This window comes from Bos indicus, chromosome 12 (assembly GCF_029378745.1).
Source record: "Bos indicus isolate NIAB-ARS_2022 breed Sahiwal x Tharparkar chromosome 12, NIAB-ARS_B.indTharparkar_mat_pri_1.0, whole genome shotgun sequence".
Classification (NCBI taxonomy): Eukaryota; Metazoa; Chordata; class Mammalia; order Artiodactyla; family Bovidae; genus Bos; species Bos indicus.
The window spans coordinates 31,994,330-32,016,202 of record NC_091771.1 but is presented as its reverse complement, the minus strand read 5'-3'; positions in this window follow the sequence as shown (position 1 = coordinate 32,016,202).

Genomic DNA, 21,873 nt, shown 5'->3' with positions numbered 1-21,873 from the left:
TCCTCCCGCCCTCAATCTTTCCCAGCATCAGGATCTTTTCCAAGGAGTCAGTTCTTCGCATCAGGTGGCCAAAGTATTGGAGTTTCAGCTTCAGCATCAGTCCTTCCAATGAATATTCAGGACTGATTTCCTTTAGGATTGACTGGTTGGATCTCCTTGCAGTCCAAGGGACTCTCAAGAATCTTCTCCAACACTACAGTTCAAAAACATCAATTCTTCAGTGCCCTGCTTTCTTTATGATCCAACTCTCACATCCATACATGACTACTGGAAAAACTATAGTTTTGATGGAATTTTGTTGGCAAAGTAATGTCTGCTGTTTAATATGCTGTCTAGGTTGGTCATAATTTTTCTTCTTAGCACTAGGGGAAGACAAACCCCAGTGCCTGCAGTTCCTGAAGACCGCCCCACCATAGGCATGTAACCCTGGCACCGACCTCCACCGGCCCCAACCAATGCTGCAAAGGCCAGGAGCGTCCCTGCTGACAGATCTAAGGAGCAGGAAGGACAGAAAACAACGTGCCTCTAACCTCCAGCGGCTCTGTGGTCAGGGTGGGTGGCAGCTGCCCCAAAACGGGAGAAAGTCCCGCCCCTGGGTTAACCTCTTTAAGATGTTCTGCACACACACGTCAGCGATGCATAGCTGCTGGCATCAGGCATCGCCAGCGGAAGCCTGCGGTGAAGCCCGGCCCTCATCCGGTGATTGAAGAACTAGTGCTAGAGAGTGGCACAGAAGAGGAACCCACCTGCCCGGTTTGCGGCCTGACCCGTACACACGATCACATAAAATGCTATAAACCTGTGTGTTTTCTCGAGGATGAGCTCTAGAACTGACAGCCTGCCTTCAGTGAGTGAGCTGCCCCGACCACAGTTACCACGCTGGTGAAAGCTCGGCTCCAGGGCCCACAGGACGCTCCGAGGAGGGCCAGCCCTCGGAGGGGCCTTGCCGGCGCGGCCCTGGGGTTTGCGGGCCTCCAGCAACTCCTCTGCAGAGTTAAGGAGACTCACCCCGGCGCCGCCTCGGGCGGCTGGAAACTGTGGGGCGGCAGCGCCGCCTGCCGGCGCGAGACCGCAATAGCTAGGATGCTTCCGGAGCTGAGCCGACCGAAGACGAGGTCCAGGCCTGGGGAAGGACCTCGCACAGGCTACGGGGGCGGAGAGCCCTGCTCCCACGGGAAGCTGGGGCTCATCTGAAATGCCGGGGACGGGCTCCGTCCTTCCTTCCTCCTCTCCCCCACCTCCCCAAAGGGGGCTTCAGGAGTCAGCAAAGGACGTAGCGGGGTCCCCTTCGTGTTCTGAACGGTTGGCCCGACTCCCCGCCCTCCCAAGTCCCTGCTTTCTTTGTGGCAGCCCTCAGGTAACTGGATGCCTTGAATAACTGGATGTCACCATTAGTATTACAAACATCTCTATTATATTCGAATTGTGGTGCTGGCGAAGACTCTTGAGAGTCCCTTGGACTGCAAGATCAAACCAGTTAATCCTAAAGGAAAGCCAACCCTGAATACTCATTGGAAGGATTGATGCTGAAACTGAAACACTGATACTTTAGCCACCGGATTCAAAGAACTGACTCATTGAAAAAGACCCTGATGCTGGGAAAGATTGAAGACAGGAGGAGAAGAGGACAACAGAGGATGAGATGGTTGGATGGCATCACCGACTTGATGGACATGAGTTTGAGCAAGCTCTGGGAGATAGTGAAGGACAGGGAAGCCCGGCACGCTACAGTCCAGGGGTTGCAAAGATAGTCGGAGATGATTGAGTGACTGAACAACAACAACTATTATACTGAGCTTTCCTCACATTATGAGCATCTCAGTTACTACTAAAAGGTTAGAACAAGTTGTCAGAGCTCCTTGGCATCTGGTTATTCTCACGTCAGGGCCCCAGCAGTCCTGAAGAAAATTCTGAAAGACAGCAAAGAATCCAGTCCGATTCCTGATTTGACTTGGATCTTCCCTTCTTCCCAGGCCCACCCATTATGTCTTTCTAGGTCCTGTGTTCACTTGGGCCCTCTGCCAGAGTTAAATGTATGTCTGCCCTGTCTTTTCAATTAAAAATAAAGTTAAAATTTGAACTTGTCACATTAAAACACATTTCTCAACTTTCTTTCCTTTCTATCCTAAGTATTAAAAAATAAACAACAACAACAACAAAACCCACTCAACAAATGCCCTCATCAAGAGCTGTTAAGCGACTTCCCTGGTGGTCCAATGGTTAAGACTCTACTCTCCCAATGCAGAGGGTTCCCTAGTTGGGGAACTAGATTCCACATGCATGCTGCAACTAAGAGTCCAGCATGCTGCAACAAAGGTCCTGTAAGCTGTGTAACTAAGACTGGGCAGAGCCAAAAATAATTTTTAAAAAAAGAGCTGTTAACACACACTGCTGCTGCTGCTGCTGCTGCTGCTGCTAAGTCGCTTCAGTTGTGTCCGACTCTGTGCGACCCCATAGATGGCAGCCCACCAGGCTCCCCGGTCCCTGGGATTCTCCAGGCAAGAACACTGGAGTGGGTTGCCATTTCCTTCTCCAGTGCATGAAAGTGAAAAGTGAAAGTGAAGTCATTCAGTCCTGTCTGACTCCTGGCGACCCCATGGACTGTAGCCTACCACCAAATGTGCCTTCCTGGACAGCAATGATCTTGAGTACATTTCTCAACAGTCCCCCTAAGATGTAGCTTTGACTGCACCCCAGCAAGTCTTCCTGCCATAGTCAGAGACCCAGAAGGTGCCCGTTGGCACCCCCTTCCCCAGACCCACACCCACCTGCAGGATGTGCTCCCCCTCTGGCTCCATTCAATGGTTTCCACTTCACTCTAGGATTTCATCTATTTGCGTAGCTCAGCCTTCAAGGCTTTGTCTTTCTGCCTTTTGTCTGTCCTCCACACTCCTGATGACTCAGCCACACAGCCTCTCCCGGAATTTATGACACCTCCTGTCTCAGTCTTTGTCCAACATTTTCCACCTGGGCTATTCTTATTTATCCCTCAGGCTGAGCTTGCATGCCCTGGCAGTGAGATCTCAACCTAAATTACTCTCATGTGTCACCTTCCCTATAGGGACATACAACCGTTTGTGTTTTTATTGGTTTTCAGCTCCGGCTCCTTCCTTGGGTGGTAAGTTTCAGGAGAGTAAAGAAAGCATCTGTCTTGTTCACTGACATATACCCCCAGCACCAAGCCCAGGGCTCAGCTGGGATAGGAGAATGGCTCCGGTGAATACACGAGTGGGTTTGGGGAGCTTGATATTGTTACCACTGAGAGGTTTAGTGATTTCCTGCTGCTGCACATCTGGGTTGGTGGTGCTCGTGGTAAAGAACCCGCCTGCAAGAGATGCAGGTTCGATCCCCGGGGAAGATCCCTTGGAGGAGGGCATGGCAGCCCACTCCAGTATTCTTGCCTGGAGAATCCCATAGACAGAGGAGTCATAAAAAGTCAGACACGGCTAAAGTGACTTAGCACATACGCACACACATCTAGCAGGAAGACGTGCGGTCTAGGTGACAGCATCCCCTGGAAAATTGAAGGGCGGTGGGAAGGGGGCGGGGGAGCAGGCAGGTGAGAAGATTCTAGAGGGGTCATTCTCAGATTCAGATCCCTCCTCGAGCGGGACTGTGTAAGAATACGCGAGAAGCACATTCAACGCTTACACTTAACTGCAGAACGTATTTTTGTTGCCATCATTCGGAGTGCGCAAGGGTCTCCCCTTACAAGAACCCCTCTGTCTGGAGAAAGACAGCAGACAATACAAGACTTCTCCTCTGAGAGCAGATTTGTGGGTTTGAAGGAAGCTCGCGGGTTTAATAAGCGACTGAGACACTGCTCGAGGCCTCTCAGTTCCCTGGGAACCGCGAGCACGAGGCTGCGAGGCGCAGGAACGTTGAGTCGTTGGGGACCCAGCAGGTGGAAAGGCTGCCCCGGGCCGGGCCAGGCGGGAGCGCCCGGGGAGCGCACGGCAGAGGGCGCCCGAGACCCGAGCCAGGCGCTCTCGGCAGGTGCGCCTGCGCCATCAGGTGAACCGACCAGACCAGCGCGCGCCGCCGCGAGCGCGCCGGGGACCCGCTCCTTCTCCCCGCCCTCCTCCGCCCCGCCCGGATCTCCCTGTGCGGAGAACGTGCTAAGAGACCCCCAGGCTATCCGAAAAACATCTGCTGGCCATTTTTACTTATTCCGGTGTGTAGGTGACAGGTGATCTTAAGAAAGACGCCAAGGGCCTTTGGGCTCAGGGCAGGCATGCGGGATGTGTTTGGGGAGCTGGTTTTTGTTTGTGGAGTTTCCATGGGTAGTAGGTTTTGCTTTATTTTTTTCTTTTTAATGTATAGGTTAAAATTTGCCATTCTGGAAAAGTGCTTTTTTCCCCAGAGTGACTTGACACATCTCTAGCGATTTCCCTTCTCAAATGACTGATGGGAAAAGAACAATCGAAACAGGTCAAAATATGAGAGAAACTTTCCAAGGGACTGTTTATCAGTCCCTTTGACTGATAAACTTTGACTCCCCCCTTGCCCCTACTCCCTTACTGGAAGTGAGATTCATTAAGTCAAAAAGGAATGTCAGTGCTGGAAGCCAGTGTTGAAATTAAACCACCTTCTTATTGTTAGGTAGATGGAACAGGAGGCCCAGAGAGGATAAAGGACTTGTACAAGGTCACAGAGCCCTTGAGCATGGTGGGACTGAAGTTTTCATGGTGTGTGTGAAGCTTTCATTCTACACTTTATATAACACAATCACTGCAGAAAAGGAAGGGAAAGTGAATGATTTTAACATCCTAGAATCCTGTCTCTTCAAGATGGTAGATGTTGGTATTTTTGCTGTATGCTGCTGCTGCATCGCTTCAGTTGTGTCCGACTCTGTGCGACCCCATAGACGGCAGCCCACCAGGCCACCTGTCCCTGGGATTCTCCAGAGAAGAACACTGGAGTGGGTTGCCATTTCCTTCTCCAGTGCATGAAAGTGAAAAGTGAAAGTGAAGTCACTCAGTCGTGTCTGATTCCTAGCAACCCCATGGACTGCAGCACGCCAGCCTTCCCTGTCCATCACCAACTCCCGGAGCTTACTCAAACTCATGTCCATCAAGTCAGTGATGCCATCCAACCATCTCATCATCTGTCATGCCCTTCTCCTCCTGCCTTCAATCTTTCCTAGCATCAGGGTCTTTCCCAGTGAGTCAGCTCTTCACAACAGGTAGCCAAAGTATTGGATCTTCAGCTTCAGCATCAGTCCTTCCAATGAATATTCAGGACTGATTTCCTTTAGGATGGACTGGTTTGATCTCCTTGCAGTCCAAGGGACTCTCAAGAATCTTCTCCAACACAATTTGAAAGTATCAGTTCTTCAGCACCCTGCTTTCTTTATGGTGCAACTCTCACATCCATACATGACTACTGGAAAAACCATAGCTTAGACTAGACGGACCTTTGTTGGCAAAGTAATGTCTCTGCTGTTTAATATGCTGTCTAGGTTGGTCATAGCTTTTCTTCCAAGGAGCAAGTGTCCTTTAATTTCATGGCTGCACTCACCATCTGCAGTGATTTTGGAGCCCAGAAAAATAAAGTCTTTGTTTCCATTGTTTCCCCATCTATTTGCCATGAAGTGATGGGACCAGATGCCATGATCGTAGTTTTTTTAATGTTGAGTTTTAAGCCAGCTTTTTCACTCTCCTCTTTCTCTTTCATCAAGAGGCTCTTTAGTTCTTCTTCACTTTTTGCCATAAGGGTGGTGTCATCTGCATATTTGAGGTTATTGATATTTCTCCTGGCAATCTTGGTTCCAGCTTGTGCTTCATCCAGTCTGGCATATCACATGATGTACTCTGCATAAAAGTTAAATAAGCAGGGTGACAATATACAGCCTTGATGTACTCCTTTCCCAGTTTGGAAGTCTGTTGTTCCATGTCCAGTTCTAACTGCTGCTTCTTGACCTGCATACAGATTTCTCAGGAGGCAGGTAAGGTGGTCTGGTATTCCCATCTCTTTAAGAATTTTCCAGTTTATTGTGATTCACATAGTCAACAGCTTTCGCGTGGTCAATAAAACAGAAGTAGATGTTTTCTGAGCTCTCTCGCTTTTTCTATGATCCAACGGATGTCAATAGTTTTATCAAAACTTATATCAGCTTCCCAAAACCATGTCAGCCCGTTCACGTTGCTCTGTAACCGTGGTGTTTGTGTGTGTCAGTGTATCTACAACACTTCCCCACGTCAGTTAGGGAACAGCTACATCATAATTTCTAACAGACCATTCCGTTGAATGGATATATCTTCATTACTTTAATCAAACCCTTACTGCAAGACATAAGATGTTTCAAATGTCAAACTCATAAATGACACTGTACCAAAAATGTCTATTCATATATATTTTTTTTGCACATTGGCGTTCACTCACTGATCAATGTGACTTTTGGGGGGAGCACAGTACACAAGTCACAATATTTCCAAGCCCCAATGTCCCCCACCTTTAAGTGGAAGCAACCAGTACTGATCTCCTAGAGGTGTTGGGAGAATTAAATGAGAGCACAGATGGAAAGTTATTAGTGCTGTGCATACAGCAAGTCCTGTGAGTGTTGGTCCATAAAGAAGGCTGAGCACCAAAGAACTGATGCTCTCATATTGTGCTGGAGAAGACTCTTGAGAGCCCCTTGGACTACAAGGAGATCCAACCAGTCCATCCTAAAGGAAATCAGTCTTGAATATTCATTGCATGGACTGATGCTGAGGCTGAAGCTCTAATACTTTGGCCACCTGATGTGAACGAACAGCCAACTCATTGGAAAAGACCTCAGTGCTGGGAAAGATTGAAAGCAGGAGAAGAAGAGGGGGACAGATGATGAGATGGTTGGATGGCATCACTGACTCAATGAACATGATTTAATCAAACTCCAGGAGATAGTGAAGGTCAGGAAAGCCTCCTGTACTATAATCCATGGGGTCACAAAGAGTCAGATACGACTTAGCGACTGAACAACAACACAGCAAGTCCTAAATAAATAATGACTATTATAATGTGCATGCTACAATATGATTATTGTTACCACAACCCCTGAAGGCAGGCTGCCTCCTCAGAGTAACCCCCATGGTTTTCCTTTACTCTTTGAACAAGAGCTCCTGGAATTTTGTGAAGATGTTTTAGGTTTGAAACTTTAGTCGCTAAAAGATTTTCATTTTTTTCTAATTAAATTGAGTCTTCGACTATGTCCTGGTTCCACAATTTAATGCCAGTCAAAAAAGAGAAAAGCACCTGGTTCTACACATTTCATTGAAGGTCCTTGAATAATTCCAATGGCCCTAGTCCTTTGTGATTCATAAAGCCGTTCTCCACTTCTTTCCCCTTTGGAAAAGCAGACAGCATAGCCTCCAGGTCCCAGTGCCTTCAAACTAATCTCTGCTTCTTTTTTCCTTCATATTTAGAAGCCTCCACTAATTCACTGTTCTGATAAGGGAGAGGGGGGATACAGCAGAAGCTGTTTTTTCCAAACCTTTGGTGTTAATCTGAGAGGATCCGCAGGTCACAATGGATGGCTTTCAGGTTCATACTCTCATCGGAAGCTTTGGAATCCAATGTCCAGTTCTCGTACAAGTAACCCAACGTATGTGGCATCCACGCTTCTCCAAGGGCTGTCAAAATAGGTAACCTCGACCTTCTTTGAAAAGCTAGATAGAAGGTTCAGTGATAGAGGATCCATTGTGGGGGTCAGAAGTCAGTGACCAAAGTTCAATGTGCCCAGGGCTTTCCAAACTCCTAGGAATGCCAGTTTCTCCACGCCTCCTGTGCCCTCCTCCTCTGCTCCACGGAACACGGGAGTCAGGACACCCCGAAGATAGTTGGGGTGGGTGTGGCTAGTACACAGGTCCTGCCTGGCCATGAGGTCACAGCACCCAGCCCCGGGGGCTCCTGGTCTGTAACAGATGCACAGAATGTCCCTCGAGTGCCTTCCACCATGGTGTGTGTCCTTCCTTTCAGTGGTGACCAGTGTCATATTATAACGGCTCAGGCCTGGTGCGGTGGTTCTCGCCTCAGCTTGGCTAGTGCCCCATCTCCCAGGATTCGCTTCTTCCTTGGGTTCTGAGTCAGGGCTGGACATAAGGGAAACGTGTGCCGGCCTGGGAGGTGGAGGTGAAGCTCACTGTGATGTCCTGGAGGCTGGATGGGGACCCGGCACCATTGCCACGTGCCCACAGCGGCAGCATGCGTGCAGCTGTGGGCGGCACCAGGGCCTAAAGTTGCCCCAGCTCCCACCAGGTCTCCTTCCAGAATGTCTCCGGGTGGGGCCAAGGGTGCGTACAGCTTCAGGCCTGCAGGCGCTAGCCCGTCTGACGGAGGCAGTAAGACACAGAAGCGGGGTCCAGCTTGTCCCCACGAGTTCCAGTTAATCCCTGCAGGGTCGAGTTTGTCCCTGTTCTCACCCACGTCACATCCCACTAACCAGTGATGACGGTGACTTCAGGCCACCAGCAGAGACAGAGGTCTCAGCCCCACCAGCTCCCAGCACTGACTCCTATAGTAAATCCTCTACTCCTTTTAGCCCTGCTTTTCTACTTCTGGGGACTCATCCACAGGAAACAAAGCCAGCATCTCAAAGAGGTACCTGCACCCCCATGTTCACTGCAGCATGATTTACAATAGCCAAGACATGGAAACAACCCAAGTGTCTGCTGATAGATGAGTGGATAAAGAAGATGTGCTGTGTATGTACGGTGGAATATTACTCAACCATAAACAAGAATGACATTCTGCCATTTGCAGCAACATGAATGAAACTGGAGGACATTATACCAAATGAAATAAGCCAGACAGAGAAAGATGAATACTCTACCATGTCACTCATATGTAGGACCTAAAAAGGTCAAACTCATAGAACCAGGGAGTAAAAACAGTGGTAGCAGGGTCTGGGGACGGGGTGGGATGGGGAAATGTTGGTTAAGGGCACAAACTTTCGGTTTTAAGATGAGTAAGTTCTGGGGATATAACATATAGCCTGGTGACTATAGTTAATAATACCATCTTATATGCTTAAATGGGCCTCCCAGGTGGCGCTAGTGGTAAGGAATCTGCCTGCCAATGCAGGAGACACAAGTGGGTGTGATCCCTGGGTGAGGAAGATCCCCCGAAGGAGCAAATGGCAATCCACTCCAGTATTCTTGCCTGTAAAATTCCATGGACAGAGGAGCCTGGCAGGCTGCAGTACACGGGGTCACAAAGAGTCCCACACAACTGAGGGACTGAGCACGTGCTCATATGCTTGAAACCTGCTAAGAGGGTGGACCTTAAATGTTCTCACACACTCAAAGGTAACTATGTGAGACGTCGATTAGCTTGACTATGGTGCTCATTTCAGCAAGTATAAAAGTATACATACATAAAATCGTCACGCTGTGCATCTTAAATATATACATTTTGTTTGTCAGTTATACCTCAATAAATCCAGAAACGTTTTTAATTTTAAAAAAACTGCAGCAAGGAGAAGGAAATGGCAACCCACTCCAGTATTCTTGCCTGGAAAATCCCATGGACGGAGAAGCCTAGTGGGCTATAGTCCGTGGGGTCGCAAAGAGTCGGACACGACTGAGCGACTTGACTTGACTTACTTTACTTCCCATGCTTAGACCATACCACTGCTTTTCTCATAAGAACATTTAAGTACTTGAGCATTGTTAAGTTAAAGATACCTTACTTCTGAGCTTTCACTTGGAATGTTTATTTTAATGTGTTCTTTATTTTGCACTGGTTCTGCCTATAGTTACATGGTATATGTATGCCTGACTTGTAGTGATTCTAGAACAGCGCTGCTTAAACGATCTGCGATGAAGAACCTTTTAAAAGATTTCTTAAATCTTTTTCAAAATTTCCAATCCTTTGCGAGCCAGAACTTACACAAAAACGCAATAAAAACATCAGACTACAAAAAAAAAAAAAAAAAAAAACTGCAGCAAATGTGTCTTTCTGGTGGGAGAAGTTGACAGTGGGGGAGGCTATGTACACATGAGTAGAGGTGAAGAATGTATGAAAATTTCTACATCTTCTGCTAATTTGCTGTGAACCTAAATATAAAGTCTATTTTCACAAAAAAAGAAAAGAAAAGCAAGAGAAGTTTCTAGTGCCTCGAAAATGTGATGTGAGAGCTACAATTTCGGTACAAGGGAAAGTGAACGGCACAGTACTTAAAGCAGGGGTTCTGCACCACACACTGCTGAATGGCCGGGAGGCAGGCAGCTCACGTCAGTGGCCGCAGGAAGAGGAGGACCAAGTGACTCGGAGGGGTGCTCGGAATAACACACCCAAAGCGCTGAGAACACCGCCTGACATACACTAGGGGCTCAGTGTGCTTGCTATTATTATAATTCTGCATTTTAACCCAACAAATAGCACTTGAGCAATTAACCATCTACCCTCTGAGAGAATGATCATAAAAGGGCTTATTTGCCAAGAGAACCTCAAGAGAAAGCTGCAAGGCTGAATTCAAGCAACCCTTCCCTTGAGGGGCCCTTCCTCAACCCAGACTGTTTCCCATCCTTTCCTCTTTGCTACGTTTTTTTTTTTTTTTTTTAATCTTTTATTTCTCCAGGCCAGAATGCTGGAGCAGGTAGCTGTTCCCTTCTCCAGAGGATCTTCCCAACCCAGCAATAGAACCAAGGTCTCCTGCATTGCACGTGGATTCTTTACCAGCTGAGCTATGAGGGAAGCCCGTGTTTAAATAGATACAACTTATTTAATCTACTAAGTTTTTTAAATGAACCAGTTTATTTGTTTTATTTTTAACTTAATTTTTATTTTATGTTCCAGTACAGTTTAATCAGGGCTCCCCAGGTGGCACTAGTGGTAAAGAATCCGCCCCCCAATGCAGGAGACGCAAGAGATGTGGGTTTGATCCTTGGGTTGGGAAGATCCCCGGGAGAAGGGAATGGCAACCTGCTCCAGTATTCTCGCCTGGAGAATCCTATGGACAGAGGAGCCTGGCAGGTTACAGTCCATGGGGTCGCAGAGAGTCAGACACGACTGAGTGACTAAACAACAGACAAGTACTGCAAATGCTCCCCGACCCCCATCACTCAGGATGCCGGTGCTGGACCCGGGAAAGGGTGGCGCAGCAGTGGCCTCACTGCCTGTAGGCTTATCCAAGAGCACTCCCAGGGACCTGTGCCAAACTCCTGTCCTCCACGTCCGTGAGAGTGCGTGTGGAATGCAGCCTGGTGCATGTCTGGCTGCAAGGGAGCAAGGGCAATAGGGTTCCAGCTTTGCAGGCTCTAAGATCAGAAAGGCACCCCTGGAAAGAGATGGAACTGGTTGGTAAGTGCCAGTGGACCCACCCAACAAAAACCCAGATAGCGTTTCTTATCCTCTAATGGACTAGGAACCTCAACCACTGGCAAGGGCCAAGCAGCCTTGAGAAACACGATTTATAGTAGCACTGAGCAAGACAAAGATTTTATTTTTTTGGCATTTATTTATTTATTTGGCTGCACTGGGTCTCAGTTGCATCATGCTGGGTCTTCGGTCTTCACTGTTGCATGTGGGATCCACTTCCATGACCAGGGATCAAACCCCAGCCCCCTGCATTGGGAGAATGGAGTCTTAGCCACTGGACCACCAGGCATGTCCCAAGATTTTGTTTTAAATTTACTTTCAGATTCTCTTAGGTTTTGGTGAAGCTCTCGAATATTATCTGCCTCCCCCAACACTAAATCTGCCTCTTACAGACACTCCTGAAATCACAGCCTGATTGTGTAGGCATCTGAATGTTTTTTTAGGAAAGTTTTCATGTTTAAAATTTTAAAATCTATTTTACTTTTATTTAAAATTTTTAAAAGTTGAATACATTCACTTTTTGATTGCGCTAGATCTTCATTGCTGTGTGCTGTGTTCTAGCTGTGGTGAGCGGAGGCGACTCTCTAGCTGTGGTGCACAGGCTTTTTCGTTGCGAGGCTTCTCTACTTGCAGGGCTCAGGCTCTAGGAGCACGGGCTTCAGCAGTTGCAGCATGCGGGCTCAATAGTTGTGGCACACGAGCTTAGCTGCCATGCAGCATGTGTGATCTCTCCAGACTAGGGATCAAACTCGTGCCCTGTCCCCTGCATTGGCAGGTGGATCCCTACTGCACCATCACAGAACTCCAGGAAGGTTCTCAAAGGTGCACAAGAACCTAAAAACACTGAGAAACACTGTGCTGAGGGTAGTGGGGTTCACCTATGACACCCCTGAGCCTGAGTGGAGGCAGGGCCTGTATGGGCTGATGGCCACTGTGAAGACAGACACCCCCAAGTGTGTGGTCCTGTGGGAGCCCCCAGCGCCCTCCACCCCAGGGTCCCTTACTTATTGACCCTTTTCAGCTAAATGTGGGTGTGCATCATGGTCACCTGCAGAATTTGTTCACATACAGAATTCTGGTCCCCACCCTAACCCAGATCTACTTAGGGAAACCAATTTGACCAGATAGCCATATTTTTAACACACTTGATGACTGATTTAGATACAGCACCAAGTTTGGGGTCCAAGAGAAGTCTGTGCTTTGTTTCTTCTAGGTCCTGGCTTCCTCTCCTGGTACACCCTGCCCCATTCTGACTGCCATCATGGTGATTCAGGACAGTCAGGGTACCTGCCAGGGACAGGTGAGCACTCGTCAGCCACTCAGTGACCCATGGGGCCAGCGCCCAGCATGTGCACAGGCTCCTTATCTGGAAAAATGAAGGCTATCACTCATAGGAGGTACCAGGGAGGAATGACTCACATCAAGAACCTTGAAATCTGCAGATAAAAGGCAGCACCGATTCCCCACTGGAACTGCAGTCACAGAGACCACTCTTCTAGGTGGGCACGAGGTCCTTGCAGACCATCTGTGTGTGAAAACACCCGCCGCTCCACAGTCAACCCGTCTGTGCCCTTCACCATCAAAGTCACCATCCCCACTGGGTGTTAGTCACTCAGTCGTGTCCGACTCTGTGTGACCCCATGGACTGGAGCCCAGCAGGCTCCTCTGTCCGTGGGATTCTCCAGGCAAGAATACTGGAGCGGGTAGCCATGCCCTCCTCCGGGGGATCTTTGTGATCCGGGAACTGAACCCAGGTCACCATCCCTACACCACGCTGCAAAGACACACTGTTGCGTGAGGACCACTGCAGGGCATTTCTTCCCGAGTCTCACTCCAAATGTTTCTGCCTGGGATCAGCCCCAGCCATGGGACCTACTGGTTGCATTGAATGCTGTTGTCATGTCCCCGTGGACCTTACACTCTCTTTATTGCACTGAACAGCAGTCAGCACTCCAAGGGGTGAAGGGCACTGGATGACGCCCTCGCCAGGCGGCCAGATGTCGCCATGGGGCCAGCGGCTTTTATCCTGCGGCTGCTGAATTTCACGTATATCATATTTATCAGCGGGAACGTTGTCAGTTTTATAAATGGAAACTGAACAACCATAAATCATTCTGTGGGGAGGTAATTGTGGGGGACGAGGGGTAGGTCTGCTTGTCAGCCTGCCAGCCAGGTGTGTTCGTCCAGCAAGCAAGCAAATCTGCAGAGTGACCCCTGGCCCAGCTGATGCCCACCATTCTTTCTGCTGGGAGACACACCCTGGCAGACAGGGCAGAAGACATTCGCCAGCCTTGAAAGCTTCATTGGCCTGTTTATAAGATATTCTTATATTTCCCTGTTCTTTCCACAATGTCACGGTCACAGGATCAGAGTAACTAAACATATGTCTCAGAGCCTAAACATATACACAAGTATTACTCTTTGGTCTCCTACTTTGGGGTTATCCTGGTGGCTCAGACAGTAAAGAATCCACCAGCAATGCAGGAGATTCAGGTTTGATCCCTGAGTTGGGAAGATCCCCTGAAGAAGGAAATGGCAACCCACTCCTGTATTCTTGCCTAGAGAGTCCCATGGACAGAGGAGCCTGGCAGGTTACAGTCCATGGGGTTGCAAAGAGTCAGACATGACTGAGCGACAAACACTTTCACACTTTTACCTTACCTGCCTTCCATGCCCATCATTACAAGTTGATTTCCTCGAGGTCTAGTCTAACTTCTTCAAGTTTGTTTTATTTTCTGGCCTCAGCATGCAGCATGTGGGATCATAGTTCCCTGACCAGGGATTGAACCCATGCCCTCTGCAGAGGATGCACGCAGTCTTGACCACTGGACTGCCAGGGAAGTCCCAAGTTGAGATGATACTGCATGACTAATGGATTACACCCACCTCTGAGCATTTACTGTGTATACGCAGCGCAGGGACCTTCGGGAAGCCATGGTCTGGTGGACCCCACCAGATGGGAAACTTAGGGTCAAAGAGGTCAAGTACCTTGCTGGGGTTCCCCCAGCCAGTTAGTGGCAGAGCCAGAGTTAGAAATTACATTCAGTCTGTTTTCAAATTGAGATTCTTACAATAGGATGACGAGGGCTTCAGTAGACGGTGCCAGGGGCGAGGATCCCCGGAAAACATTCCAAAAATCGGGAGCTTCAATCCAACACCACTTTGTTGTGACAGCTTTTTCAAGGGCAGAGAATGTCAGGGAGTAAAAGACAGTCAAGAAAACAGCCTTCTTTCACTCTTCCCAAACAAGTTGTGTTTCTTTCTGAGCTATGTAGAAAGCATTTATAAAATTAACAAGCTGTTAGATTTTGAGGGGGCTATATTTTTTGCTATGAATTCCTGGGGGTCTTTGTCCTGTAGTTATTGAAATTTTCTTTGCTTTACGCATGATCAAGTTTTGTAATTAGTTTTCCGATCATGTAAAAGAGTGAATGAACTCCTAAACATTCCTCACTCAAAGCTGTCTCTTCTTTCTCTCTAGATGTAATGTTCTCTTGAGTCTCACTGAGAATAATAATATAATCAGTTTTTTAAAAGTGTTTAAAACTGTCGTTCCCTTGGAGGCTTTCAGACTTGGGCGTGAGTCCGTGTTACCTGCAAGGCTTGTTCGAGCCAGACTGCCAGGCCCGACTCCCAATCTTCTGATTGAGCAGATCTGGGCTGCAGCCTGGTACAGGGCTGAGACTCTCACTTGGGCACCAGGTCACGGCTGCTCAGGGCTGCCCAACAAAAACAGGGTCCCAGCCTCTGCTTTTCCCACCCCCTCACTCACACCCCTCCCTCATCCACTCTCCCCGGGGGGTTGGCCCCCAATGCCGGGCCCTGCCTTCAGGGAGGTTAGACAGTCCCTGTCACCTGCAGCCGTCATCCGTCCCAGGGGTCGCTGACACAGAGCACAGGAGGGATCGGACGGCTCCTAACCCCATGGAACACACCAGGGTGGCGGCATTTCAGGTCAGGCCTGCCTCTAGGCCATCTGGGTTTTTCCGGTCCCTTGAATCACGTTCTGTGGGGTCCACATCTCTTCCGCATTCACACAGGCTAAGTTCCGCATTGCATGCTTGAGGCTACTGACCCAGATTCTACTTTCAAGAAAAAGGCACAATCAGGCACCTGTCAGACAAAAAGGCAAGTACAGGAAGCCGCTTCTGGGAGGTGGTGTGCCGTTGGCGCAGCTGAGAGGAACGGCAAGTTCCCGTCTCCAGGCTGGTCTCGCCCACGTCAAGCTCAGGTTTCTGCATGGGCAGAGACAGCAGCGGTGGTTTTTCTCCCCTTCTCTTCTCTCCAATCGAGTCCTGCGCTGCTTTCAAGTTACTCCTTGGGACGGACCCTGGACCTCTCTCAACCCACGCCCTCCTTTCATCTGCTCCGTCCGTCCCCACACCCTCCTCTGCCTCAACGTGACCTTTCCTCACCCAGACTGCATTCTGGTCCCTTGCTGGCTGCTGATCACGTAGGCAGGATGCACTGTGGGGAGCTCTGGGCTTCACCCCACCTCCTGCAGCTCCCCTGAACCCAGGCTGAGTTGGGCCCAGGAAAGGTGCCAGGGAAGGCTTCAGACAGTAAAGAATCCTCCTGCAATGCGGAAGACCCGGGTTCAATTCTCGGGTCGGGAAGATCCCCTGGAGGAGGGCACATGGCAACCCACTACAATATTCTTGCCTGGAGAATCCCCATGAAGAGAGGGCTGCAGTCCACGGGGTCACAAAGAGTCAAAAACGACTGAGCAACTAAGCACAGCAAGGTGCCCAGGAAGCCTCCTCAACCACCAGGGTTCCCAAGAGCCTCAGGTGCGGAATCAGACAGAGTGGAGATGACAGCATGCAGAGAGGACAGCAGGAAATGAGGTCAAGGAGATGCTGCTCCTCTGGCAGCTCCGAAGGGTCCCAGCAACCCAGAGCAGAGGAACGGATTTACACAGGGACTGCAGGTTCCAGGGCTACCACCTGTCCTCCCATGAGCAGAACCAGAATCCAAGCCAAAAAGGGGAGTGAGGAGTGAGGAGTGACTGTCCCTCCCTTCCAGGGCTCCCCAACCTGGCCACAGAGAAGGGCCAGTCAGACATGGGTCTTTCCCGGGCAGGTCAGAGAAGGGGAAGTCCTGCCTGCGTGAGCAGCAGCATCGGCCTGGGTTGACCCACCGGTCATCTCTGCCACCCCACAGAGATGCTCAGACCCTCCCCTACATGGTGAAGGGCTAGGTTGCTGTGGGCTGACCACTGTTATCAGGCCAAGTCAGGAACACAGGGGCCTGGCAGCTTAACCACAGTGGGGTCGACCAGACATCCAGGGGCTGAATCCTTAAAAGCACACTGCTCAGAGCTAGCCTCCCATGTATGTACATTCCCAACACAGCACAGGGCCCAGGTTCAAGTGCCTGCATTTCAGTCCAGCTGTCAGCATTGTAGGAGGCCAACAGGCCCCCACTACTTGGGAAGATGGCCTAGGGTCCAAGGGAAATCTTACCAAGATGGTTTTTGCCCAAAAGGGTCCAGGTCTTGGTCTAGGATTGGGGGTTCCACTCTAGGACCCTGGCTCTTTGTACCCACCTGCTGCCAACCCCCTCAGGGTCCTTCTGAAGGGCTGGCCATGCCCACACCGAGCACCTAGATTCTGCCCTGACCCCAAGTAGTCTAGTGTTGCTGTTCAGTCACTCAGTCATGTCCAGCTCTTTGCTCCCGCATGGACTGCAGCACGCAAGGCTTCCCTGTCCATCACTGTCTCCCAGAGTTTGCTCAAACTCATGTCCATTGAGTCAATGATGCCATCCAACCATCTCATCCTCTGTCACCTTCTTCTCCTGCCCTCAATCCTTCCCAGCATCAGGGTCATTTCCAGTGAGTCGGCTCTTCACATCAGGTAGCCAAGTATTGCGCCTCAGCTTCAGCATCAGTCCTTCCAATGGAAATTCAGGGTTGATTTCTGAGTGACCACAGACAAGACCACAACCCTGAGTCAGACTGGGCACAGACCAGCCCACCAGAATGAAAGCTTCAGGACAAGCCCATCATCAGGGGATGAGTTAGTAAATGTATCCACACCACAGAAGTGTATCCACACCACAGAACCCCACATCATCATTAGATAAAAAAAAGTACTGATACAAAATGAACTTCAAAATGCATTGTCATGCGAAAAGAGCTGGGTGCAGAACAACGTAATGTGTATGGAGAGGACAAAGAGGGTATTTGCATATATTTCCATATTACCTCTGATTTTGCAGGAAACTCATAACATAGGCTGTCTCTGAGATGCACAGGGAAAAGACAGGAAGAAATTCTTTCAATCTGCACCCTTTTGAATTTCAACTGTGGGAATATGTTAGCTCTTCACTAAAAACTTTAAAGTTAAAAAAGTCAGGAAGGGATAAATTAGGAGTTTGGGATTAGCAGATACAAACTATTATATATATATATATAAAATAAACAGCAAGATCCTATGTATAGCACAGGGAACTAAGCACAGTGTCTTGTAATAAATATAACGGAAAAGAATCTGAAAAAGACTGTATATATACGAAACTGAATCACTTTGTTTTACCCCAGAAACTAACACAACATTGTAAATCAACTATGCTTCAATTAAAGAAAAACGATGACTCTGAGATGTGAGATGTTAGTCTGGACGACTGGGTTGACTAAAAATATGGAGCCAGGAAAGAAAGGGAAGCGTTTGGGAAGAGAAAATAAATTTAGACTTCAACTATTGAGGTGGAAATGCAAGAAATATCCAAATTAAGATGTTTAGCAGAAAACTGAAGACACATGAAGAGAGCTCACAAGATGACACGGTACTGAAAAATGGAGACTTGGGGCCACGATTTCAGAAGATGTGGGACTACATGATGGGCTGGTCTTCAGGTGAAAGGGGCAGAAACCTAACTCCACCTGCCTTAAAATATAAAGGGGGGAGGGAATCTATTGGAATAAATTACTGTGAAATCCAAGGAAAGGCACAGATAGGCCTGAACCTAGGCACTGAAAACACATTGTCAGAATGCCAAGCGGGGAGGTCCTTTTACATAAGTTCAAGAAAGGATAAGGGAATTGTTACTCAGCTCTAGTCCCAGGGCACAAGCATGCAGCCACACAGAAAGTTTCAGAGGCACCCCCATCACTGGGTGTGCATCTCACACCAACGCCACACCTGCCCTCTGAAACCAGCCACAACTGACGCACAGATCAGCTAATCCCCAAACCCAAGCTTCCCACAGCTCCACACGAGGACAGTGCTTGCGTGGTTGAACAAGCAACACAGTTCTCCCCGCCGAGTGAGCGATAAGGTCAACGCACACAGAACAAGCATGACACTCCCGATCCCTACCGTGCTTCTGCGGCTCCGGCCACCTTCCCGCTCGCCGCCATCCACAGACAGTCCCGGCCACTTGTCCATGAGTTGCTCCCCCGCTGCTCCAGGCTCGCATGGTCCACAGAGCTCTAGTCCCAGGTTTCCTAACGACGTAAGGAAGAGACACAGAGGAGTTTATCAGTTCAGTTTAGAGCACACACTCAACAGACTGGAAAAGAGGACAAGGCCCTAAAAAACGTGCACCCTGCCCATAATTTACATTCTTCTCATGAGGGGCGGTGCCTGCGACCCTTCGCCTTGAATCTGGGCTGGTTTACAACTGTTCTAACCAACAGAGTTCAGCAGAGGAGGGCTCGTGAGGCTTCTGAGGCCAGGTTAGAAAACGCCATGAAACTGGAAGCTGGCCTTCAGATGCTCGATTTGGGCGAAACCAGATACCACGTCAAAATTGCGACAGTGCTGTGTCTCCTGTGCTGGTGCCTCGGGTACCGGCCTGGAAGAACCACACACACCTCCCGGCCCCGACAGCCAGCGTCCACCACCCGCCATGTGAGTGAGCCACACTGAGCATCCAGCCCCGTCGAGACTTCAGGTATCTGGCCTAGACAGCACACAGGCCACCTCAAGCAAGAGCTTCCCCCTAGTCCTTCCCAAATTCTTATTCCACAAAATCATGGGGAGAGTTATATGGCTGGTGGTTTGTTTTTAATTAAAGTAAGTTGATGTACAATATTACATAAGCTACAGGTGTACAATATGGGGATTCCCAATTTTTAAATGTTATACTCCAATATGATTATCATAAAATATTGGCTATAGTCCCTGTGCTGTACGAGTTACCCTGTGGCGTATTTTATACATGAGGGTGTGTACCTGTAGGTCCCCTTCCGCTCTGTTGCCCCCTCCCTTCCCTCTCCCCGCTCGGAACCACTAGTTTGTGCTCAGGGTTTGTGTGTCTGCTTCTTTTTTGCTACAGTCACTAGTTTGTCGTGTTTTGTCTGTTTTGGGGCTGGGGAGGGGGAACGCTGCGTCGGGTGTGGCTTCTCTCACCGTGGCATACAGACCTCTTTAGTTGTGGGCCTTGGGCTTAGTTGCTCCACACTATGTGGGACCTCAGTTCCCAGAGCAGGGATCACCCCTGTGTCCCCTGCAGTGGAAGGCAGATTCTTAACCACTGGACCACCAGGGAAGTCCCTGTTGTATTTTGCCGTAAGTTACTAAGTTTTAGGGGTGGTTTGTTACGCAGCAACAGTAACAGACAGGTTTTAGCGCTGGAGGCGAGGTGCTCAATATGAAAACAGGTCTTAGGTGTGTGGGACTGGCTTTGGGACTGAGCCAAACAAAGCTCAGAGCTCAGGGGACTGGAGGAGACTTAATAATAGTCTGAAGGACCTCAAAAGAGGCTGTCAGTGGTGGCTTAAAAGGAGAATGAGGGAAATGTCCTTGGAAAAAGGAGGAAAGCAGATGCTTGTTATAAAGTGGCAAAAAGTTCAGCAAAATTTTGTGCCTCCCATTTTCCAGTTTTTAATTTATTAAAAAAAAAAATGTATTTGGCTGCTTTAGGTTTTATTGCAGCACGTGGGATCTAATTCCCTGACCAGGGATCGAAATCTAGCCCCCTGGATTGGGAGCTCAGAGTCTTAGCCACTGGACCACCAGGGAAGTCCCCTATTTTTAAAACAGGAGTATCTATAAGCATCTATAAGTTTCTATAAGATATCTATAGATATCTTACAGATATCTATATCTATAAATATCTATATTATATATATGTATCTATTATAGATATCTATAAGTATCTGTAAGTTTTCCCATGCCAAACACAGTAGTTTAAGTGAGTGGAAAGCAAATCACATGATTCTTTAATTCACAGATCTTCAGAGAGGCACTGTACTCAAGAAAGCTCATTCGTAAAGCCTCTTCTGGTTGGGCACCCAGCTTAGATGGCAGGACCCAGCCTTGGTCTCTGATGCTGTAATGGTATGAGATTTTAGTGGGTCAAGAGACTTCAGTGGATTCTTGGGAGAAGAGGAGCACTTAGCATGTAGGAGAAATGTAAATAATTCATGACCAGAGGGTGGACTATGGTCATTTGAAAACATGGTCCCAAAATTTTTGACCCTGCTCTCATTGAGAAGTGGGGTCCACTCCCCCCTCCCCTTGAATCTGGGCCGGCTGATACAGATTCAGTAATGGAGTCGTGAAGCAATACAGTAGTGGAATTGTGAAAGTGACCTTGTGTGACTTCTGGTGTTAGGGCAAAAAGAGCAACTTCTGCTGGGACACTTCGGGACACTGCCTCTAGGTGAAGCCAGCTATCGTGACCCCCTGAACCTGCCAGATGGAGAGGTCAGGTGGAGGTCTTTCAGCAGACAGACCCAGCTGAACTTTCAGACAAGTCAGCAGTAACTTCTCAGAGCTGTTATGACTATTAAATAAGTTAACATATGGGAAACATCCCTGAAAGGTGCCTGGCACATCCTAAGTGCTGTATGAATGAGTGTTGTTATTACTTATCATGGTGGAAAACCAACAGAAAATGCCTAATCGGAAAAGAAAGAACACGTAGCCATTTAATTATTTCTAGTCTATGAGGTTGCACAGAGTTGGGCACGACTGAAGAGACTTAGCAGCAGCAGCAGCAGCAGCAGACATGGATGTAAATACCAAAGTAATTAGGTAAAAATGGTTGCCTTTGAGGAAAAGGGAAGAAAAGAAGAAATAAGAAATTGCTTATCCCTTCCAACAAAACGGTAGAAGTGGTCGATTCTGATGTGCATTATAACTGAGAAAAATTAAAATTAATAATAAAGAAAGATGAAAAGTGAGAAGATGTCAAGCCATGGATAAGGAAAGTAGTCACTGTAGTTCTTGGATGGTGGAAAGTCAAATGGTTCTATAATGTTAGAAAAAGAAGGTAGAGATCAAAATACCGACTTCCAGCAGCACATAGAAGGTGTCCACAGAAGGAAAGACTTGCTGATTTTTGCTTAATCCAAGACACAATATTATGTTTTTGATCAGAAAGAAACATAATAGTTGGGCTCAGTAATGTCCATACTGCTGCAGCACAGTGTCCACCATTATTTAATGTGTTACTCTAGTCCTCCCCCTCTTCTATTCATTTGTGGCACGCTAAATAATCTGTGAATACTCACAGGCAAAATGTACCTTTTTGTTTTTCCAAATTAAACCACTGAATATGAGAACATCAAATAAAATTGCAGGTTTAAAGCAAACTTATTCTCTTAAAGTTCCCCTTTTG